This window comes from Nycticebus coucang, chromosome 7, assembly GCF_027406575.1.
Source record: "Nycticebus coucang isolate mNycCou1 chromosome 7, mNycCou1.pri, whole genome shotgun sequence".
In the NCBI taxonomy this organism is placed as follows: Eukaryota; Metazoa; Chordata; class Mammalia; order Primates; family Lorisidae; genus Nycticebus; species Nycticebus coucang.
The window spans coordinates 119,181,167-119,205,794 of record NC_069786.1 but is presented as its reverse complement, the minus strand read 5'-3'; the positions used below and the strand labels follow the sequence as shown (position 1 = coordinate 119,205,794).

The 24,628-nt window shown below is 39.2% G+C and overlaps 1 long non-coding RNA gene across 3 annotated transcripts in view; it reads left to right on the top strand.

The window, feature by feature from the left end:
• The first annotated feature begins 4,248 nt into the window (after positions 1–4,248).
• The window catches only part of LOC128590846 (uncharacterized), a 38,100-nt gene continuing 17,720 nt past the window's right edge, over positions 4,249–24,628 (top strand). For 2 of the 3 annotated variants that reach the window (XR_008381349.1, XR_008381347.1), the window contains exons 1-4: positions 4,249–4,423; positions 10,426–10,476; positions 11,166–11,316; positions 21,946–22,022. This is a non-coding gene — a long non-coding RNA (uncharacterized LOC128590846). The remainder of the gene's footprint in view (positions 4,424–10,425; positions 10,477–11,165; positions 11,317–21,945; positions 22,023–24,628) is intronic. The other variant, XR_008381348.1, reaches the window with a different exon arrangement.

Below are 24,628 nucleotides of genomic sequence, written 5' to 3'. Positions count from 1 at the left end.
ATGTGTACACCATGGAATATTATGCAGCCTTAAAGAAAGATGGAGACTTTACCTCTTTCATGTTTACATGAATGGAGCTGGAACATATTCTTCTTAGTAAAGTATCTCAAGAATGGAAGAAAAAGTACCCAATGTACTCAACCCTACTATGAAACTAATTTAGGGTTTTCACATGAAAGCTATAACCCAGTTACAACCTAAGAATAGGGGGAAGGGGGAAAGGGAGGGGAGCGAGGGAGGGAGGTGGGTAGAGGAAAGGGGATTGGTGGGATTACACCAGTGGTGCATTTTACAGGGGTATATGTGAAACTTGGTAAATGTGGAATGTAAGTGTCTTGGCACAGTAACTGAGAGAATGCCAGGAAGGCTATGTTAACCAGTGTGATGAAAGTGTGTCAAACGTGTATCAATGTACACAGCTATGATTTAATAAAAAAGAAAGAAGAAGAAAAATAATTCATAGATCAATGTAGAAAAACTGACTTCTTACTGCATTTCTGTTAAGGTTTCCAATCCAGAAACCTGGTATATCCCCTCTCTGGTTTGGATACTCTTTAATTACTCTCAGTAATGTTTTGTAATTTCTATGCAGAAAATTTTCACAGGTTTTGCCTGATATATTGCCATATAGCTAATTATTTTTGGTGGTATTGCAAAGTTTCATTTTCAACTTTTCGTTTTTGTCTTAATAATATTGTGAATTACACTGATTTATTTTCAGACGTTAACTTATTCTCGTCTCCTTCCCCTGGAACAAATCCCACCTAGTAATCATGTAATATGCTTATTATATGTTTTCTGAGTACAATTGACTAATATTTGTTTGAAACTACTGTTCCCAAGTTTGTCTATGATTTTTCTTTCTCATAACATCCCTGTTAGGTTTTGTAAGGTTTTTATTGCTTATTTTGATTTTTGTGAAAAAGACTTTTACTATTACCTGGAAGAATTTATTTAATATTGGCATTATTTTTTCTTTAGTGATTTGGAAAATTTTCCCAATGAAGCCATCTAAGATTGCAGTTTTCTTTATGGGTAGATTTTATTAAACATACTCATATAAAATTTATTGAATACATTTTTTGCAACCAAGATAGGCCATTCAGATTGTTAATTTTTTGCACCAATTTAATTAAACAATATTTCTAATGAGTATTTACACTTTATTTAAGACATCAGATTTATTGGTATAAAGTTGTTCCTACTATAGTCTTACTCTCTGTTATCCATAGGGCTCTGTAGTGATGTTTTATTTTCCTGGTATTGATTATTTGTGCCTTCTCTCTCTCTCTATTTTTCTTTCTTGTTCTACATTGCTAGTAATTTCACAAATTTATTAACATTTTTGAAAGAAGTCTTCTGTTTTATTCTATTGTGTTTGCTTTCTCCTCTAATCTGCCTTCCTTGTATTTACTCTGAGAGTCATTATGTTTACCCTGCTTTTCTTGAGAAGGAATAATGGATCATTGTTTTCTTTTTATTTATACATTATAGACTATATATAATATATTGTATATGTAGTGTGTGTATGTATTTAAGCCATTATATTCTAAGAATTGCTTTTACTTCACCCACAAATTTATATAGATTTTGTATTCATTATTTATATTGAAATTATATTACATATATACATAAAATTATACATTACATGTATATGATATGTTTCCATTATCTATAGTACCATTTATAGTTATTTTAAAGTTTAGGTTCATAGCTCCCTATTTAAGATTTTTGGTGCACGTCTTTGTTGTATGATTGTTTCTTTTCTGTCTTTTTTCTTTTTCTTCTTCTTTTTTTCTTTCTTTCCTTTTTTTTTTTTGAGACAGAGTCTCACTCTGTTGCCCTTTGTAGAGTGCCATGGCATCAGAGCTCACAGCAACCTCAAACTCTTGGGCTTAAACCATTCTTTTGCCTCAGCCTCCCAAATAGCTGGGACTACAGGCGCCCACCGCAATGCCCGGCTATTTTTGGTTCCAATTGTCATTGTTGGTTAGCTGGCCCGGGCCAGATTTGAACCCTCCAGCTTCAGTATATGTGGCTGGTGCGGTAACCACTGTGCTACTGGCACCAAGCCAAGATTGTTTCTTTTTAATTTACTCATTTAACCCTGTCTTTTTTGCATAGTTAGGAATTCTTGATTCAATGCTGAGCATTGTGTATAAAGATTTTTGGAAGGTTGGACAATTTGTATTTCTCCAGAGAGGATAATTAATTGATTTATTAATAAATTAATTTTATTTCTTGCAAAAAGTTAGTCTATTTTTAATTTTTTTTTTTCTGAGTTCTGGGGTATTTCTGTTCAGGAATCTCAACTAAGAACCCAGAGTGTTAACCAGGACCTCTTCTTCCTGGCAGGCCCTGAATGCAGTTTTTGTCTCCGACAGCTGAAAGTGCTACTTAGCAATTTAGCCTCTCAGTAGCTGCAATTGATTTAGCTCATTGGATTCTTGCTTCCCAAATCCTAGGATTTATGAACTTTTGAAGGAGCAGTGGATGCACATCATGTTGGGCTCCCTTCTCTGAGATTCTTTCCTCTTTCTCTCTGCTGCCTGTCTACCTTGGTAAGCCTAAATAGAAGCTATATCATTTCATTTTGTTTGTATTATACAAAGCTTTGATGGTTTTTATTATGGGGGAGTTTTACCTGATAGAAGCTGGTTCTCTAGCCATATCGACTTTATAGCATCACTAACACAATTGTTTTTATTTGAATTAATTATTTTGTTGACATATAAACACTAAAAAGTTGTTGAGGGAGAGAAAAACCTTCCTTATGATAAATGCATCCTTTTCACCCAAGTAGAGTACATACACTCATTCATTCATTTATGAATTTCTTTAAAATGTTTATTGAACGTGGTTATTAATATGAAATGTGCTAGACTCTGAGGATCTGGAAATAAATTTAGCCATGGTTATTAGATTTGGGGAGGTTACAGCTTACTGGATTTCATGAGTAGAAAGATTAGAAAGTCGAAAGATACCAGATTTTGCACTCAGATTAATGAGGGTTATTTATTAGTTGTAACACTGAACAAGTTATTCAGCTATTTTGCAGCTTTCACCAGGGAAAATATTGAGTGCTGTGAAGATTAGGCATAAAGTATGTAACACGCCCTATCACCATGCCTGTAACATCGTGAAATAGAAATAATTTCTATTTCTTAATGCCAGTCCAGGTGGAGAGACTTATGAAGTGCAAAGTCCCTGGCACTGTTTGTAGAGGATAAGGGAAGATTTTACAGTAGTTAAAATATACACGGGATATAGGAGATTATCAACCAAAATAGTTAGTAATGGTAGAGCTAGGGTGTGTAGAAGATAAAGGAAGTCCTGACAGGGAGGAAATTATACAGGCATTTCCTTCTTTTATATCACAACTTCAGCAGTTTTATACGTATGGCACCATTCTATGAAGATATAATGGTGAAAAAGGTAGGCAGAGTCATGGCCCTACTTTTAGAAAGCTTATTGATGGTGAAGGAAAGAAGTTTGCTTTAGAAGCAAACAAGTAGGCAATGACAGACAGTGTGGTACCGAACATCTTTGGGGGTGACATTCGTGGCTCATCCCATGGTCATGGCTCTCTTCTCTAAACTGGCACCTTAATAGATGCCTTGCTCACACAGACCCAACAAGGTTATGGCAGAAACTTGGGAGTGTTATTCAGTACAGTTAGTTTTCTGGATGTGACTGGAGCCAGAGACTTCCATATTCTTTCGTATGGCTGGGGAGCAGAGAAAGCTGGACTGCAGAGACAGAAACGAAAGAAGTAGATATACAAAAATTTGCAAAAAATACGCAGGAGAGAGAATACTATCAACTTTTAATTCCTGGTTCTAGTCCTTTCCAAAAGCCCGATTTCAATTTTGCTTTTGGATTATGTATGATAGCACCGTGTCTGTACATAGCTTATGCTCCCTCAAGCTCACTTCCACATCTTGCAACTAAAGAATCTTAACTAATAGACTTCTAATAGATGTTAAGATGGGGGACACATAATGCCATTTAATTGGCAGGGCAAGGAAGGATCTTGGAGGAGGTGATGTCTAAGTTGAGACTAGAAGGCTCAGCAGGAGACCCCCAGGTAAAGAAAGGAGTTGATTTTTCTAAGCAGAGGAACCAGCAGGCGTGAGCTGGAATGAAGAATGGGGGAGATGGCCCTGTACAAATTCTCTCTCTCTGTTTTTCTTTTTCTTTTGTCTTTTCACAAATTCTCTCTATCGCAGTACAGTGTCAGAAGTCTGGGAGGGTGAGAGTAGAAAGATACCAAGTTGGAGATGTAAACAGCTTTGGATCATCCTGGGCTCAGTCTATAAGGAAGAGTGTGCTATGAAACCTCCACTCTCATAATTCCACATGGAGAAACTTCCTTACAGCCATAGTTCTGGCCTCTTACCTGGACAACTGAGGAATCTGGTAGGTGAGTGATAACTATTGTTCTATAATCTTGAGTGTTTGGAACTTGAGGTTCAGAGCTGGCATCTGATCTCATTCTTTCCATTCTAATTTGCTCTTCAGAAAATATAGCTTATGCCAATAGGATGATCAGTGATCATTCAAAAAGGATGGATATTAAAAGGAGATTTAAATACTCCACTCATGGAGTAGGAAATCCAAATGGTAAATTGGTTAAGACTTAGATAAAGGATTCTATAAAGCCCATGATGACATCTAGTATTGATTTTTTTTCTAGGCACTGCTAGGTAAAATCAGAGGAGTGAGTTAAAAGTTAGCAATAAAACACATGGTTGTTTTTAAGTAAAATATTCTCTTTGGTGTTTTTCAGCTTATTTATGAAGAACTTGAGTTATTTAGAAAAATGTGTTAAATAATTACACAGTTACTAAATACTTCACATTTGTAATTGACACTTCTCTTAGTTCAGTATTTAAGTATGTGACTTTTATTTTAGTAACTTTGGGAGAAAGTAGACTTGCCTCATACGCTGATATTTCTCCCAGTCTCCACAACAACAATCTTTCTGGAATAGGACTGTAAGTCGGCAACTGCTGGGGACTGTCTCCCCATTTCTTCCTCCTCTTCTAACAAGAGGCACCATTATTTCCCATCAATACAGACTTTATGCTACTTAACCTGAGACAGGATAAGGCTGGATCTGGTGTATTTCCTTCCTGTCTTATCTTGGAATTCTGTGTCTATGACCAGACCCAAACTCAGACGACCCATCGGTCATTACAGACAGTAATTATTGCTTATTCCAGACTAAGACCAGTTTACCTGGAGCTGCTACTTTCTTCCCAGTCAACATCTAATATCAAGTGACAGCTAGCCTGGGAAGGATTAGAGGAGGATAAATTAAACAGAAAGATAGAGCATAAGGAATCTGTGTAATCATTGCAGGTAGATGGGAATGCTAAGAAGTATATTCAGAACACCCCAGACATATGAGAGTGTGAGTCTATGGAACCCTATGTGTTGGCCAAGGAGTGGAATAGGGCTGCCTCTAACCCCTAAAATAATAATCAACACCATGTCTAAGTGCTTAGACTGTGATAGGCACTGGGTTAAGCACTTTTTCCTAGATTGTCTTGCTTAACATGACCAACCTTTTGAGCTTGATGCTAACATTGTCGCCATTTAATAGAGAATTAATCCATTGACGATCCCACAAAATAATAAATGGTGTGGGAAGACTGTGACCCCTGCTCTGTGTGATTCTAGTGTTCATGACCTTAACTGTGCTGACACCCTGCCATTCCCCATAGGGTCACCACTTTAATCTGCATTTTTCTCCTTCAGGGGCTAAACTTTTCACCTCCTCTCTGTTTATTTGGGTATCTGGACATTTTTCGCCATGTGACTTTCTCAAAGTCCAGCCTCCTCACACTCTCTGCCTTCATATTCTCTAGTGTTTTCATGACCTGGATGGCATCTATGCCTGTGCCATGCGGTCAGGTGTGAGCTGACATGGGTAGGTGCGACTCCCAGACAGCAAGGCAGCAGAGCACCCAGGCTCTGCTCTCCACAATCGCTGTGCTGCTGCCGACACTTCTCTCGCTTATTAAAACAGTGCTAACATTGCCCACATTTGCTTTTGGCTCCTGCTACCAAGCAGCCTGGCATCACCGCCCAGCAGCACGACAGCAGACTCTCAGCCGGGCTGTTCCTAACATTGGCTCTCCCTGTCCCTTGTCACTCCTTCCCACACTGGCCCTGGGTACAGCTTTAGCAATTTGATGCTTGCCCTTCTGAAGGGCCCGCTACTGAGGAGAGACCAGAGGGGCTGTGATGAATGGGACAACTGTCATCCTTTGTCCTTTCCTCTGGTACCATTTTCGACATCTATGCTGAAATGGAATTTGAATTTCAAAAGGTTTAAAGAACATTTCTCAAACCCACAATTTCCCAGCAGCTTGGAAACCTCTTAAAACATTACCTTCAATCTGCTGCTAGTGAGGAGTGGATGACGGGTACTTATGTGAACGATGTCCCGTGGCTGGGCACGGGACGCTTTCCAGGGCTCCCGGGCTCACCCACAAGTGAGCATTCAAAACAACGAAGCTTCCTTTGCTTTCTGGGAAGAACAATCCAATTCTCAGAAAGCTGATATCTATGGAGTCTCTGCCGAGGAATAATTCCCTAAATGTACAGGGGCTGTTCATCTAAATAAGGAAGTGGCGAGTTGGATTAGAGGGTGCAGGAATGAAGAGAGGGTTTATCCTGAAAACGCAGGGAGGGAGTCCTCTTTCCCCTCACCCTCCTCCGGGGTAGGCGTTGAGGCTGATGTCTTAGTTGTGCCCTAACTTGACAACATCTTCATTTTTATTTAGGGTGAATGAGGCTGCTGTGAGGGCTTCAGTCGGGAGGCCCACTGTCAATTCTGCATTAAAGAGCATTAAAATAAAGTATTACTGTAAGAAGCTCTGCCTGCCGGACAGTTCTCAGAAGAGCTTTGTGCCTCTTCGGAAAGCTGCTGCATTTTCTTTCCATTTTCAGAGGAGGGGGGAAGATGTCCCTAATGAACTGAATCTTTTTAATTGATTATAAAAACAGAAGAGAGCATAGCAGTGGGAATTGCTGGCAAGGCTTTACAGCAAGTGGCGAATCGCTGCATATTCATTTGTCTCTCATTGGCCAAGATGAATCCTCTTTTGGTATTAAAGCAAATGTGCTGTGAAGTTGCAGAGGACAGGGTTTAACAACTTTTCCTGGCTGGGGGCCTGGCTAATTTTTTTTTTTTTTTTTTTTTTTTTTTGGTGGAATGGTAGGAGGACCAGGAAATGGTGGGGGTAAGGAGCCGAGCCTGGGGACCTGGAAGTGGGGGAGTGTTTTAGGGAAAGCAGGAACTGTGTAGCACATAGCCCCCGAAGTAGCTGAACAGAATGATTTTATTTGTGTGGTGTGAGGTGGGAGAGTCGAATTATAATGTGGAAACTACAGGAATAGTCTGACTGCAGAGTGGCCACACTTGGCATATAAGCAAGTATATTGGTAGTCCAGAAAGTAGGGCTGAATTGTGTTCTTTTTATGATAAAGAGAGGAAGTAGTTTATCTGAACTCAGGGTCTTTTGGAAGGGAACGTAGCGACACTGTACACTCACTGACCAGCCCCTCCGGCTCGTTTACCTTCTTGCCCCTTGTCTCGGGCTCTTCCGACCACTCAGCTGCCTTCTCTTCTACCTCATTGTCTTCACCCTCCTCCCCATACCCACTTGCTGCTCCAGTCAGTCTGGGCTCACACTATTCAGTTGAAAGAGTCAGCCTCTTCCTGCCTCAGGACGTCAGCACTTGCTGCTCCTGTGCCCTGAGCTGCCCTCTGCAACTGCCCCTCCTTCCTTCACAGGACGGGCTCCAACTCATCCTTCAAGCCTTCTGGGAATGCCTTGATCAGCCTGAACCCTCCTGTTTGGAGCTTGTGTTAGTCTGTCTGCATTGCTATAAAGGAATGCCTAAGACTGAGTAATTTATAGAGAAAACAGGGCCTAAGACAGTAATTTATAAAGCAAACAGGTTTATTCAGCTCATGGTTTTGCACCAGCATCTGCCTTAGTGAGGGTTTCAACAAGCTTCCAATTAAGGTGGAAGGTGAATGGGGAGCAGGTTGGTCACATAGTGAGAGAGAGAGCAAAAGAGGGAGGAGTGGTACCGGTTCCCACGTGTACTAATAAAGTGACAACTCATTTGTTATAGTGGAAGGGGCATCAAGATGTTCAAGAGGGATCCATTCTCACGACCCAAACACCTCGCACCCTGCCCCACTTCCAGCATAAGGGATCACATTTCAACAAGAGATTTGGAAGGGCCCAACATCCATCCCATATCAGGGCTCCATTCAAACTGTACATTTTTATGTAGAAAGTATTGAAACTCTAAGTTTACAACTGTTACCTGTATTCAGTGTGATAAGAATGCTTCTTACAGTTCTTTGTTATTAATATAAATTTAACAAATTTATATTATACAAAGAGTTCTTTTCATGTATGACTTTTTTACTGAAATGTTAACATTTTTAGAGAGAATGCTTAGTGACTTCAATAATTTTAGTAAACATAAAGTACTCCTTGCCCAATTCTGGGAGGTATTAGGAAAGCAGGTCTGATGTCTGTCCTAGTGACCAATCAGAAGCTCCTCGCGTTCCATAAACTTTTCTGCATCACATCAAGTTCTAAATGATAGTGCCTGTTTAACAAGACATGTGGTAAACATTTTAAGAAGAGCTTATGAAGGTGTAAATGAGTGTGTTTCAAATTTTTGCTAATTCATATTTTGTTTTCTCATTTGTTACTTACGAATGTGTAGGTAAGTTTCTCCCAATCACTGAACGTTTGTCTGTTCTGTGGATAGAGTGGCCAGAGAAAGACCTTAATCAGTTGAACTTGAGGGACACATACAATACTCAAGCTCAAAGACACACTTCTATCCATGCAGTCAAGAACTGGCAGTCGGTTATCAAGTCTTTTCTTGAATCCTCTTTTGGTATTATTTCTTTCTTTCTCTCTCTCTCTCTCTCTCCCTCTCCCTCCTTCCCTTCCTTCCTTCCTTGAGACAGAGTCTCGCTTTGTTACCCTTGGTAGAGTGCTGTGGCATCATAGTTCAGAGCAACCTCAACCTCTTGGGCTCAAGCAATCCTCTTGCCTCAGTTTTTTATTTTTAGTAGAGATGGGGTCTAACTCTTGCTCAGGCTGGTCTTGCACTCATGAGCTCAAGAGATCCACCCACCTGGGCCTCCCAGAGTGCTAGGATTACAGGCATGAGCCACCACTCTTGGCCTCTGTTATCAAGTCTTTTAAAGTAGTAAATTGGAGGGAAAATGAAAACATATATTTAAACATTCTATTTTAAGTTAAAACATAAATATGCATCTATTTACCCAATCATATGATGCTGACCTATTCCTTTGAGTTTGTGCTCCACTGACTAAAGTCTTACATCATTTTTCTTGTATCAGTCACACACAAAATGCAGTATCTTCAGTTTCCCAATGTCTTTTTTTTTTTTTTTAAAGAGAACTAAAAGACACTTGGGAGGCAATCTGAAAGCTCGTCGTCTTTTACAGTTTCCTCGCCTACACTGAATTTAATGGCCTTTTTTACTAGCTTGTCTTGATTGCATCTTTTCCGCAGCATTCATATAGTTTTCATAGAAAACTCTTTTCACATTCATATTTCATAGACTTGGGTAATGCATATCTGAGTTATTTAATTATAATAAATTATACAACTGGCATCAACGAGTTTGGGAATAAACACAACTAAGTCTTGGAAAACTTGTCCCAGGAATATAGGAACGGGGATCTTGGCAAAGAGGGATCAATGGGATGTGAGCAACTGTCGAGAAGTTTATACAGAGAAGGCAGAGTGTTGCTTAATCTCCCAAACTGTTAAGTAGTGATTAGTTAAAGAATTTCTCCAGTGTCTAAATGTGTTTAATATTTTATTAATGTCCATCTTGCTTGCCAGATAGAAAGTTCCACAGAGGCAAGGACAGTTCCTGAGTATGGAAGGTGCTCAGGAATAACTTACTGGATGAGTGGACAGTCTCGAAATGCAAAGCTCACTCTCCAGTCAGGGCTTCTGCTGATCATTTCCTTCAGATCTTTTCTTTTCCTCAACAATTTTTCAAAAACCAACTTTGTTCATTGCTAAGACCAAGAACCATAGGAGCACTAAGAGCAGCTTCAAGTTAAGGGAGGAAATTTTAACTATTTCTATTTCTGTCAAATAGACTAATAGTTAAGAATGGTCTGCCAACACAGATTATCTTTTTATTTTTTAAAAAAGTCAAATAGTCCATAGTACTAACAATTGTGAAGTAAATAAATGTGACAAGCAAAAATGTAATCATATTTAAAGCCACAAAAATATTGACATGGGAGGTAGTTATTTGTGATAGAACAAGAAATATAAGCATCAAAACTGGAAGGATTTTATAAGACTTGATAATCTCTAAGTTCTTTTACAGCTCTAAATACTGATACCAGAGGAGGGATTCCTGATCCACGTGACTGAAAAGGTGAGTGGAGATTTTATGAGAACCTACTTCTCCCAAAGGCATTGGCAGTGTTGGGGGCTCTGATGACTGCAGATGAGCAAAGTATGGACTCTTTCTGTAAGAAAATTGCCAGCCAGTGGACCCAACTGGTTGAAATATAAACATTTTTATGAGGCAGAATGAAAAAGAATGTTATAATGAGGAAGCATTGAGAGAAAAAGAAAATTCTACTTTTCTGGAGAGATTTTTAAAAAAGAGAAAGAGATTTCCGAACCTAGACAATGGTTAATAGGAACGAAAAGCATACTTAGCCTGCTTGGGAATATTACCCAGAGATGTGAAGTGAAATTGTCTGAAGTGTATACAGATCTCTGGGATGTGGGAAGAGAGAGAACCCAACAAACTCAGAAATTCTATTCTTTGTCCCATCCTTGCGCTCTGTCAAGACTAGAGTCTAATTTCTCTTAGGAAAGAGAAATAATGATACTGAGAAAATCAAATTCTGCTCCAAAGGTCAGCAGTTCCTCCTGATTAGTAGTGAAGGCTGCAGTGTGGACAGATGGGTGGTAGGAGGCTTCTCCAAAGAAGAGCAAATGAAAAACTAGAGTCTTCAAAATCCACCATAGCACAGTTAATTGTTGAGGCCTGTGGGCTTGTCCAGGCCATCTGTGAAAGTGATATTCATTGTGTTTCTTTCTGCATTGTTTGAGGGTGTATGTAGAGCACAGATAACATGAGGGTCCACCTGCTGTGAGGTGACAATTTTATCCTCCAGGAACTCATGAGAAATGTCAGCTGTGTGGTGGAAGGAAATGACAGGAGTCCCACTGAAAGCAGAGAAGGAAGAATTTCTGCTAGAGGGTAGGTGGCTGAAGCTTTCCTGTTAATTCCAGAATGAATGCTGGTGGTTAGGAAGAAGTTGAGTTGTGCAATTCAAACCCAGAGCTTGATGTACCGTGATGTTGATTTTCATTCAAGATTATCGTGAGTGTCTTCCCTACTGCTTTCCATAGATCTCCCAAGTGTAGTAAGGAGACAGATGAAGGGAATCCCAGTTACTTATAAAGTTTTTTTTGGCAAACAAAGTGAACTTAGCTTTTGGGAAGAAGAAGCCTTTTTAAAAAATTTTATTTGGTGATATACAATCTATCCGAGGTTGTGAGAAATTATTTTGGAATATCTGCTGGGATCATGGAGAAATCTTTACGAATGTAAGCACAATGTGGAGAATCGACTGCTCTAATGGGGTCATAGAACTGGTTGAGTAGCAATAGTTAATAGTCTTGGGTCCATAGATACTGACCAAACACCAACCTTCAAATAGAGATCTATCAGAATTCTTCAGAGGAAGGCCTCACAGGTTAATAAATGGCCAAAGCACTTAGGCAAATTTACCTTCACTTTTAAGAGTGATTCATAGAGGAAAATTTCAAGGAACCACAAACCTTAGGTTTATTAATATTTCAACTCCAGAAAACTGGACCCGTACTTCTGATTAGCTAATGGCCATGTGGTCAGTGAAAAGTCCCCAAGAAGTAGCATCTTCGTGATGAATAGCTCAGCCAATTATGCATGAATTCTAAATATGCTGCAATACCATGAAGTTGGTAAGGTTTGGTGCCCCACTTTCTCCCACACACCTCTTTGTCTTGCCTCTTGAGGCATTCAGTATTCTCAACTCAGCCTCTCTACTGCTTCTCCCTTCAATTGCTCTCTCAAAGATTGCTTTTATACACAAGGACCTGATATTATGTGCATATATTTAAACCATTGTGTTACCTGGATCCGGAGGACAGGAAACAAAGTTGGTGTAGAGGAAGGGCTTTGCATTTTAAACAAAACCTTTAGTCTGTTGAGTTTTTGAATACTTAATACATCTGTATGGTTTAAAAACCTTTCTTGTTTGTTTTGTATCATTTGAACATTTTTATGCACGTAAAATAAAAATATAAATTCTGATCCCCTCTTTTGCTCAAAAGGTAGCAGATTATATACACTACTCATATTTTACTTTCTTTATTTATACATCTTGAAGATCTCTACCAATACACAGAAAGCGCATTTCATACTTTTTTAGTTTTAAAACCTCATGGAATTCCACCTTACGCATATACGTGCATTATTTACTCAGTTTGCTATTTAGGGACATTTAAGTTATTTTCGCCTTTGCTGTTAGAAAAAGTTACAATGAAGAACAATGTTATGAGTCATTGTGAGCAAGTGCAAATATATGTGCAAGGAATTTTTCCAGGAATAGAATTGCTAGGTTCACTGGCATGTGCATTTATGATTTTAATAAATATTACCCGATCACCCTCCATTGGGCTTGCACCCATTTACTCTCCTGCTGCTGATATATGAGGGCACTCATCTTCCCATAGCCTCAACAACAAAATGTGTTATAATGAAAGGGTTTTAATCCTTATTAAATAAATTTCCAGGATCAGAGAACTTTTGAGAAAGGAATTTGGTTCATATCTAAAAACCTTCTCAATCTTCTGAAACCATCTCCCTTGGACAGAAGCAACAAAGCAGCATGTGCTATATTCCAGGCACCAGGCCAAGGATTAGGGACACAAAGGTAAACGCGTTAGGTTTTACGCTCCCCTTTCTTTTCCCTGCCTCCCTCCTTTCAAAGCTATGAGGCCTATTGATTTTATGTTTCAAAGCAGAGCGTTTATTAAACCTATCTTCTCTCTGTCCTTCACTGTGATGGCAATAGCTTCCCAATTGGTGGTTTATCTCCTGTTCTTCCCAGCTTCAATCTGTGGACTCTCTTTACCTAAGTGATCTTGCTAAGATGAATCGAATTTTGCCACTCTTGCTCATCTCTTTATCACTCCTCTTGGCTCCTGGAACAATGTCCACATTGCTCTGTTCAGCCCCTCAGGCCTCTCTCCATGTCATAATAACCAGCCTCCCCGGCTGCTCTCTTTGGAACACAGCTCTGACGGTTTGTACGATTTCTTCTTCTGTAATTATCCCTTTTCTCTTCTCTACCTGGAGAATTCTGTCTCGTTTTCTATGCATCACTTTGAGCACCATCTCTTTTATGGTGTTTGCCCAGAACTCCTCCCCAAACCCTGCTATGCCAATTACAGTTAAATTACCCACCTTCCTGGGATACCTGTAATATTGTTCTATATGTTTGTTGCCCCCTGCAACAGTGAGCCTATTAAAGATTAAATTATTTCTTATTTATCTTTAGAAATTCAGTGCTCAGAACTGTGTCTGGTCAGAGATGCTCAATAATTTTGTTTAATTGTGCAATAATAATTAGTTTATAAAGTTCTGGTCCAGTTCCAATATTATGTTCTAAAAAGAAATTTTCTCAGTCTGGTGGAAATGAAAATATATAATGTTGAATTCAGTGAACTTAGAGTTCAGATGTGTGAATCTGCCCCAGATCTAGACAGGACTGCAGATAATACAACTGGCTTTCACATGGTAACAGAGAATGATGAAATAGCCTCTCAGCTCATTCTTTGACTTCTTCCTGCATTCTGCTAAACGGCCTCTCCCAGCCATCCATGAAGTTAGGTGAAACTCTACACTGAATTTAGGCTAATGGAATATGGATGGGAGCAATACATATTACTTCCAGGTCTCATACTTTAAAAAACCCCGTGGAATGTTCACACTCGCTCTCTTCTCTCATTCCCTGCCTGCATGCAGAAGGCCTAGGTTGTGTTAAACTGGTTGTGTTAAATATCAGAACCACCCTGCAGACGGCCACTCACCAAATATCCAGTTTGGATTTTAATAGGATCAGGAAATAAAGCTTTTATTTATGTTCAGCCACTTAGGTAATAGGATGCTTGTTACAGAAGTTAGCTTATCCTGAAAACACACAATTGCCAATACATATACACGCATTCATGTGATTTAATCTAATGGCTACTTGGATTCTTTACCAGCAGAGAAAGAGTGGTAAGAACTCCTGCAGGCAGAACCAAGCCAGCGTGAGGACATCACCCGTTCCCCTCCAAAGGTGGTCCCACAAAGAAGCCTGCTGCTCCTTCTCCCCACACTGTAGTGTCACCACCATGTGGGACAAGGGGCTTATTCAAGTACCAAGAGGCTTAATTGTTGGAGACAGCATCATTTTAATAATGGCTTCTCTTCCAGTCAGTGATCGCTGTTTTTTATGTGCAGAAACCACTTCCATTCTTCTTTCCATAAAGATACCCTAGCTCCAAATGAACATCTTTTCATAATTTCTCTTTAGACCGGTCCTCATTCATGGATGAAGTTACATTGCACTGAGTGTACTGTCATCATAAATTCCCTTTCTCTGTTTCTAAATATTGACAAGGATTCGCCAAGGTATTCATCTGCATAGCCTTTGTCTGCTTTTCATAGATGAAGTTTATCAGCATATATTGACCTACAAGTTATTTCTAGAATCTTGTTCTTTTTCACTAAGTACCATACTATATAGGTTCCTTTTCTTTTTTTTCTTCTATGCGTACTCATTTCCTCAGGAACCTTGTCCCCGTCTTGTAACTATTAATTAAATCGCCTATGCACTGGTGACTCCCAAACACATGTCACAAGCTCAGTCCTTTCCCCGGAACTCCAGGTGCACATACCCATGCGCTAACCTCCTTTTGAATGTACAGTAGGCGTCTCTAACTTCAAACCGGGTTTCTGATCTCTCCCGCTCTCCCAGCCTTTCTCACCTCAGTCCCTGTGAACTCATCTTCCAGTTCAGTTCCTCAGGCCTGTGGCTCTTCTCTCTCACACACCTTACTAAAAGTCTCTCAACAACTTAAGCAACTTATCTGGCACCTGACCCCTTTTCATCACTGTAATGGCCATAACCTTTACCCAACAACTACTATCTATTTATCTATCTATCTGCGTGGTATGTTTTTTCTCCATTTGCCTCTCTGGCTCCCCCCATCTGGTAGACCATGGCAGTGAGAGCCATCCTGTTAAAATGTCACACAGATAATGTCACCCCGCTATTCAACACTTTCCTAACAGCACCACATCTATATTAGCCCGGTGGGGAAAGCTGTGCTGCAGAAACAAATGTGCCCTGCCAATCTCAGTGTCTGAAGGCAGGAAAGCTTTCATTCTTCACTCAGTCTTGTGTAGGCCAGATGATCCTTATCCATTTTTATTTGGGAGACTTGAGTTTGAGGATCACTAGCAGTAGGGCAGAGAGGCACAGAGGAGACATATGTCTCTCCACTGCTGTGGGGTGGCCCAGAAGTGATACATGTGTCTTCTGCTAGGATCCATTGCTCATAGCCAGGAACAGGCTATGAGCCCAGCTGTGAAGGAGCCTGGGACACAGGGAAGGGTGCGTGGTTATTCTGTAAATATTAACATTCTTGGTCGCACTATTTCTCTTAGAGGAAAAGCCAAAGTCCTTATGAACTATAAGGCCTTCCAGAATCTTCCAATGTTTGGTATCTCCCCCCTGAACTTTCTGGCTTGTTCCCCCCAGTTTCCTCTTCATTCCCACCACTCCCACCTCAGTGATCTTGTTACCCACTCCTGCTACAAGGTCCCCCTGCTGCCAGGAAGGTTCTTCCCCCAGACATCTGCCTGGCTCATGTGAGACCTCACCTCCCTTAGATTATAGTTCAAAATTCACCTTGTAGTACCTGCTCCGACCTTCCTTCCTGGTGTCATGCTCCCTTCATCAGCACTGGTACTATCCAACACAAACACTTTGCATACTTACCTTGCTTTTAAATAGCTCTCCCACCAGAAAATAAGCTTTGTGAGGTCAGACCTTTTTGTTCCAATATCTAGAAAGAGCCTCGTACATAATCAGCATGCAATTACTTATTCAGTGAATGAATAAATCATTCCTTTATAAATAAACTATATTATCATTATTCGTGATCTCTACCCTCACTTTCAAATGATACAATCCTAGATTAGTTTAGCTACCCTCAGTTGTGAATAAACAGCCTACAACATATGTCTGTGACAAAAACATTCTAAGAAAATCAATTCCATGGACATGCCTGGTGAATGATGAAGTGACAGGTTATGTACGGAAGATGTCATATTTAACTATTGCTATCCATCTCTGTTGATACGTACTAACGGCCAGCACGAGTCCTTCATTCAAATATTTAACCCCAATCTAATTTAAGTATTTTTCTAGTTTGTTCCCATGCAGAATTTCCCTCTCTCTTTCTCTGTCTGTCCTCTTCCTCCTTTTTATTATTCCCCTCAACAAAGTCTAAAGTTAACATTTGAAGAATAACAAATCTTTCAACCTTGTAGCTCTATGTTATGTTATACAAGTCCTCTGACCTTCCTAGTAAGCAAAATTTCACATCCCTAAAATTATTTTTAATCATTTCTGCTGCTTGTTATTGGAGAATAAAAGCATCCATGTGGACAGAGCCAGTTGGAGGTAGGAAGTGAAATTATGGTCTAGGTTCTTCCACATAAAGGATTATTCTGCTGGGAGCTGCCCTCATTTAGTGAGGGATGGTTAGCACCTACCGTTGGTTTCCTAGCAACACAAAGCTTTCCTGCAGCTAGGACGGAGGGTCATTTTTGCATCTTCTCATCATTTTCTCTTGGACTCTGGGAGGAGAGATTAGTTGGGAAAATTCCCAGAGCAGAGGATGTATTGAAAATGGTGCATGTGGATGGGTATAGGGAAGCCGGGGTAGCAGGGTGAGTGTGCCGTTCTCCGGAGAGCAGGGGAAGATGAAAGCACCAGAAGACAGGGAGTGATGATGCTCCTTGTAGCCCAAACATATATTCTAATAGTGCCCAAGTCACACAGTGCTTATTTACCAACTTCAGGTTATTGTGGTGGATGCATGAATTGAATAAATAAGCACTTCAGTCCTTTGCTCTCATTTCCTTTTAGAAGCTGAATCTACAGACTTTCTGCACTAAATTCTGTAGGACTCTCACAAGATAGCTGCATTTAAATGGCATTTCCTGGCTGTTTCTGTTCTCTGCCCCCAGAAGCTGTCTTCTAAGGGGAAAATCTCCCAGTTTTGAGGGCCCAGACAGACATCCACCTATATGACAGCTATATGACACTGACAAATTATTTAACCTCCTAAAATTTCCTTCTCTGCACATGAAAATATAAATAGTAGTCTGTGCAAGTGCAGAGACGCTTGTTCATCCGCAGCCAGCACTCTTCTTCCGTCTTTATCAACAGTTCCCTGATTTTTATAGAACAATGTGTTTGGCTTTAAAAGTGGGGGGTGGGGAGGAGAAAAGGCTCTAAATTTTCAGGCTCCCTTGTAGAGATAGTTACAAGATTTTCTGGCCAATTAGATATGATCACAAATCTGCTTGGTGAAGCTTCCAGGAAATATAGTGTTTTTCTGATAAAAAGGAACAGATTCAGTTAGAATGAGCCTTTGATCTCTTTTTAGTCCCTTGCTTCAAAACTGAAACTCAGAAAAAATACCTAGAGGTGCGACAGTGATTCTGAGACCGTGAAGATGAAAACCATCCACTGAGGCTGGGAGAAGAGAAAGACCAGAGATTGCCCAGGCTCAGAGCCTTGAATTCTTCCTGGGGCTGTACCCATCATCTGCCTCCAGGTGGGCTGTAACCTGATTAAAATAAACCCCTTATTTTGGAGCCACTGTTTGCTTCAATACAAAACAAACAAACAAACAAACAAAAAAACACACTGCTGTGATGGTTCCTTTTAAACAACTAGGAGTAGTTTCTAGCACAAACAATGTACATATTGATATAGTGAGACCTAATTGGTTACATGTGCTTACATAGGGTTTCTTTACAATGTCCTGTTCCATATTCAGTTATTTGAAAAGAGTCTTATTTAATCATCATTATTTTTAAAACACTTTGTTTTAGAAATTAGACATCAGCGATTTTAATTGTTATATTACCAACACAAATATTTTCTTTTAAAATATTTCAAGACTGTTTTCTATCTGTGTTCCTATTGCCTTGTTTAATGATGCTGGTATGTTGAATTTTGATTCAATACCTCTCCATGTTTGAGTTCCTTTCTTCCTTTGGCCCTTATGAAGGCAAATAAAGATAACTTACAATGACCGGGAGTTTCCATAACAGTGAGAAAACAGGTCTCAGAGGCAGAGTGGGCTATTGTTATATATCTTCAGGCAAGCTCCATGAAAAGAGCGTTGAATCACTGACTTGTCTGTTTATCCTTCAGTACTTTTCTTTTACAGCTTGAGGACTCTGTTTTAAAAATGTCAAAATCATGATATTTCTGTGTTCATGCTGGATAATTGATTTGGAGGATTGTTCCTATTTTATCAGGAAAATTTCTCTACCAATGTTAAAAATTTTAACATTCTTATTTAGTTTTATTTCATTTTGTTGATTTTGCATGCATGTCAGTCTCCTATAACTAAATGAAAGTTAGTAGAAAATTAGACTTATAATTCTCTATGTAAGCAATTTGTAGGAACACGTTGATTCTTTAAACGAAATATACTCTTACTTCCAAATTAACAATCATAAGCATGACAGAGATTTAGATTTCAGTAGATTTTTTTTTAATTGTTGGGGATTCATTGAGGGTACAAAGAACCAGGTTGCACTGATTGCATTTGTTAGGTAAAGTCCCTCTTATAATTGTATCCTGCCCCCAAAAGTTGTGTCACACACCATCACTAAAAATTCAAAAAGATTAATAATATAAGGCATGCAATGTTAACTAGTACTTCTTCAAAACTTATGATGAAAAAATGTATTTTTTAAAGAACAAGTTATAATTCATTACAAACATTTTCATAAAACACAATGAAAAATGTATTATGTGAAAAATGAAGGAGGAAAAATTTGGATGTACAATTTTTGTTCTTAGAGTCAACAGATAAAAAATTACTATGTCAAATTGCTAGGAGAGCTTTTCTAAATGCTTATGCTTACTCTCTATACTTATCTATTAATATCCTTGAGGGCTAGTAGCAGTTTGCAGATTCTCATAGTCTGTGGACCATACTTTGGGTTGCTTTGATATACACTGTGAGATATCCTTTTTTTTTTTTTTTTTGAGACACAGTCTCAAGCTATCACCCTGGGTAGAGCCGTGGCATCACAGCTCACAGCAACCTCCAACTCCTGGGCTTAAGCAATTCTCTTGCCTCAGCCTCCCAAGTAGCTGGGACTATAGGTGCCCACCACAGCAACCCGGCTATTTTTTGGTTGTAGTTGTCATTGTTGTTTGACAGGCCCAGAATGGATCTGAACCTGCCAGCTCTGGTGTATGTGGCTGACACCTTAGCCACCTGAGCTACAGGCGGTGACTGTGAGATATCTTATGCCAATTTAATTGAGAGATAAAATTCAATTACATGAGAACTACTAATATACCAGAGTTTATAAATAAACTTGCCAGAGTTTATCTACTTCTGGTTCAGTCTATCTTTTAATATTTTCTTAGTTTTAAGAGTTAAATATATTATTTTATGTCCTTAGCCAGAAGTAATTTTTCTATTCTGTTGAACTCTTACAACACTTAGTAATTGTTTACCCGAACTCATTCTCTCTTTTATCATTTTTTGCGTAGCCTCCTTTCACTAAATAAACTATAAGTTTACTATGTTTTAAGATCATTTTTTTTTCTTATTTAGACACAGTCACCCTGGCCAAATCCTGCAGGTTCCTCGTCAGTGGAAGTGTAAAAACTAAGAACTTTGGTCCAGGAAAGGCATTTTAATGAGCAGTACTAGCTTCAGATGACCCTGCAGGTTGCTTGAAAATTTGCTGAGCCTGAATTGCAGTTCAGCTCCCACCTCTACTCAATCCTGCTTCCTTCCTCTCATAAACATCTTGCACCACTAACTCCATTTCAGCATCTGCTTCTAATGAACCCAACACAATTCCTTACATGCTCAATAAATAAGTAAATAAAACTCTCATGCTCAGCTTCATCTGTCTAGTACTAGAAAATTTCTTGGCTGAATTGCATTGAGCAAAAGAAACAATGGGTCTGGATCTTGGGGTGAAAGGGAAAGAAGATCTGACTGAGGATCATTTGATGATGATGATAATGACAATAGCAACTTTTTTTTTTTTACTCTTGTTTCAATTATTTATTAAAAATTTCCCTCAAAGTTTAATTTTCTTTAGAAAATGTCTTTTTGTATGTAACTAGCCTCTCTTGGGGAGGCTACACATCTAAGTGGGAACTCTTAACTATGTCATACTCTTCTATGACAACACTACGAGACAGGTGCTATTCTCATTTTCAGTTTTAAAAATGAAAAAACTAAAAAGCAGAGAGACTCAGAAATGTGCCCCTCCCCTAGTAGCAGAACTAGGATCTATACCCAATCTTTAACCATTGCATACATTGCTCCTCTTTTATAATGAATGCTCCTGGGGGACAGGGATTTTTGATAGTTGTGTTCATTGCTAAATCCCCTAGCACTGGAATATGGCCTGGTAAATAGTTTCAGCTCAGTAAATATTTACTAGAGAATGACCATTAATTAAGAGTTCATGATCAAATTCAGGAAAAGTTTGCTTTGAGGAAAGAAGTCATTCCTTTTTTCCTTTTAAATGGACCTATATTATGTAACACAGTGTTTTATACTTTCTAAATGGTCTTGAAATTGGCTAAATTAAAATCAGTAAAAATAGCACTTCCTGTTGAGTGATGTTATATACAGATTCAGTATTTAAACAGGCCGTTTCATACTTGCTAACTTAACTTAGTGTCTCCTAGGGTGTCAACTTTGGGAAAGCCTCAGAAAACCCATACAATGGCTTCATCTATCAGACACCTCCTAGGAAAGCCCTCTGGGTTACAACTTTCCCTTTTTAGGCAATCACTCTTAGGACCCAAGATTTGACACTTGGTGGCTCTATGTGTACTCATAGACCTTGAGCAAAATGAAGGCACTTGGGGTAGTCACTGGCTCCAACTGCGTTAATGGGTTAGTCTATCCTGAGAATGTAACTATGAAACAAGGAGACACCAAGCATGAGGGTCTTTGATTCTGAGTCTTCTCAGGAATCAGGAAGTCTAACAAATCTTGCGGCTGGCATCCCTAGGGGCTCCTTGCTTCCTGCTCTATCTGACGCTTCACCGAAACTGACAGATATGCCAAAATATTCCACAAATACCCACTTTATTTGAACCACTAGCACTGGTGAACCAATGGAAACACCCTTTGGTTCAGGGGTACCTGTGCTCAGTTAACTACAGGACACAGCAATGAGCAGATCTGCTTACCTGGTTAGGTTAAACAGCAAGGGGCAGGGTTTAGTAAGAATGCACATGAGACCTGGTGAGGATGTAGGAAAAAGGTGGTGGTTATTGAGGATCTCATTTATAACTTCAACCAGTCGATTTCAGGTCCTCTGTGTCAAAAGACAAGAATAGCAGAAGGCGATGGGCTAAAGCACTGTTGCTTTTAATTTGGGTTCAGGGAAGAGCCAAGTTGTTTATATTACCAGAGGCTTTTAGGGTTTGTTTTGTAGTATTTTTAAAGTTTCACTCATTTTTTTTTTCTTTTTGCCTTTTGTTTTCTACTCTAGAAAGATCATTAAAGTGTGCTCTCCCTCATGCCAAGTTGGCTTCCCAAGGAAGATTCATGACTGGATTATGTTCCTAGGTAATATAAATCAAACTTGATGGCAGGGGTATGTTGATGGTGTGAAGTAAGTGAAAAATAAATTAGGACACGAGAAGGCCTGGAGTAGTAAAGACATAAATTTAAAATTTAAGTCTCAAAAGATGAAAACCTGCAAAAAGCCATTTTGAAAACCTGAATTAGACTTTCTTAAATGAGTCAAGATGGGAAGCAAGGGGAATCAGTGAGGAGTGTGTGAATGAATTTGGTTTATAAGTAAATACATGTAGTCTTTAAGGAGAAAGTTCATACGTTCTCAGAAATGCCACGCAGTCCTTTCAGAAGATATGATAGCCTCCAGAGAAAGAACTCGAAATTTTCTAAAATATTTAAATAATAAAATAGGTTGTTTCTGCCATTTGAAAACACAGAGAACTTTATATTGAATATATGCACTTACCAGACTTAGGCAAATCTTCTATAATGAATTTATTGTATACCTTGGTCTTACTTTTCTTGTATTATTGACCTTCTTTTTTAAAAAATAAGACTAAAGGTACATGATTCAGAATTTGCATGAATTATTGGAATGAATGGAAAACACGTTAGAATGGAATAGTAAGACGAACATGGTGGCTTTGGGTTCAAATAGACCTTGAACCTGTGCCTATTTCTTAACCTGTATGACTTTGGGCAAGGCGTTTAGCCTCTGCATCTCAGTGCTCTTAACTCAGGAGATCTGACAAAAATGAAGTGAAAATGTGCCAAGACCAAATGCCAGAGTGCCCAGCTTGCAGTAGATATCTAATTATCTAATATTAGATGTCTAATAATTAGTAGTTACCCCTTTCTTTCCCCCTAAATCTTGAAACATAGAGCAAAATTTTAATTTATGTAAATTTGTCCTACTTTAGAGAGAAACAGCTCCCTTGTGGCAGAGATAAGAAGGATGATTATAAAGCCCTACTCAATTAATAAAAAGGGTGCATTTCTAGTCTACAGAGGTTTCATTCTACTGAATCTTATTCAATGTTTCCATGCCTAACTGTTCACACACTCAATGTGCACCTGTTTGTCCGCCTCCTAGCGCTTTTCTAGGGGCCAGGGTAGAGTGGGGTCAGGTTGTGCACAATTTAAATCAGAAATGAAAGAGAATTACCAACAGAGTACTTCAGATTTAGGAAGTTTGAATAAATTTTGAATAAGTGAGGTGGTTTTTAACTTTAAATATTTGACTATCCAAACTTTATCTCTAGCCATTTTTCATCTTTTCTTTTTTCTCACACTAATATAATATGAAGATAAAAGTTCCTTTCACAGAGCTGTGAATACACATGCCAAGTGTTACATAAATTAATGGTATAACTATAAATGAATGGCATAAACTACAAAGGCAAAAGCTGGCTCCCAATGCCTGAGTTGTGTAATTGGTGCTGGGTGTGCTAAATAGTGAGGGAAGACAATATGGGTGGAGGTGGGGTAGACAGAAGGATTGGATTTAGTCTGTGTTTTAGTCTGTTCAGGCTACTATTATAGAATTCCATAAACTGGGTGACTTACAAAGAAAAAAAAATATTTCTCACAGTTATGGAGGCTGGAAAGTCCAAAGTTAAGGTATTGGCAGATGGGGTGTTGGGGGAGGGCCTGGTTGCTGATTCATAGATGGCCCTTTTTCACTGTGTCCTTATAGTGGAAAGAGGAATACAAGCACCCTTGGGCCTCTTTTCTGGTGGCACCAATCCTATGAATGAGGGCTGTGCCCTTAGGATGTAATCACTCACCAAAAGCCTCACTTATTAATACCATCACCTTAGTGGTTAGGGTTTCAACATACAAATTTTGGGGAGTCACAAACATTCAGACCATACCAGTTTGGCATATCATTTTTTATTCTTTAAAAGGCTAAATACTTCCAATAATTCTATAAGATTTTTCCAGAATAATTTTGGTGCTGATAGTGATGTGGTCTTCCACATTTCTCTCCTGTGCTGGGAACATTCCAGCACTTGCTGAGGGACTAAAACTTCAATACAAATAGAAAGCCATTAGATAGACTCTGTTTCTTCTGGCCAGAAATCCTGGCTCAGGTGGTTGCTAGAAGGGTTTTCAAATCTGCCCTACCTTATAGAAAAAAAATGATAAAAAGGGCTTAATTTGAAACCTAGGAAAATAAGGTTTAAGTAAGCTTATATTTCTTTCACAATAAGCATGTTTACTATAGAAAAAAATAGGAAGTTTAAAGAGTAGGAGGAAGAATTCAAATTCCCTGTAAGTCTACCACTCAAAGATAGCCACTGATGAAATAGTTGTGAATTTCATCCCAAGTGTTCCATGATGGTGAAATGGGGAGCATAGGCTGTTGGAAGTTTATTTCCCTAATCAGATGTGTAGGAATGATAATTTGAAAAGAGTGAGGAGGTCACGTGAGGATGGTGGCCTTGGCTGTGGGTTGCAGGGTTGTGGCCTATTTCCCCCCGCATTATGCTGGTGTCTTCTTGATCTGCTCACTTGGCTCAGAGTGACAAGTGGTGCTTGTCTCCTTCACTCCCACCTTATGGCTCTCGTCTCTGGAGCACACGTGCATACTGCTCGTCAGCTGGTCCGTGTCAGTTTTGTGTGTGGCTATGGGAGCTTGCCAGTCCCCTTAG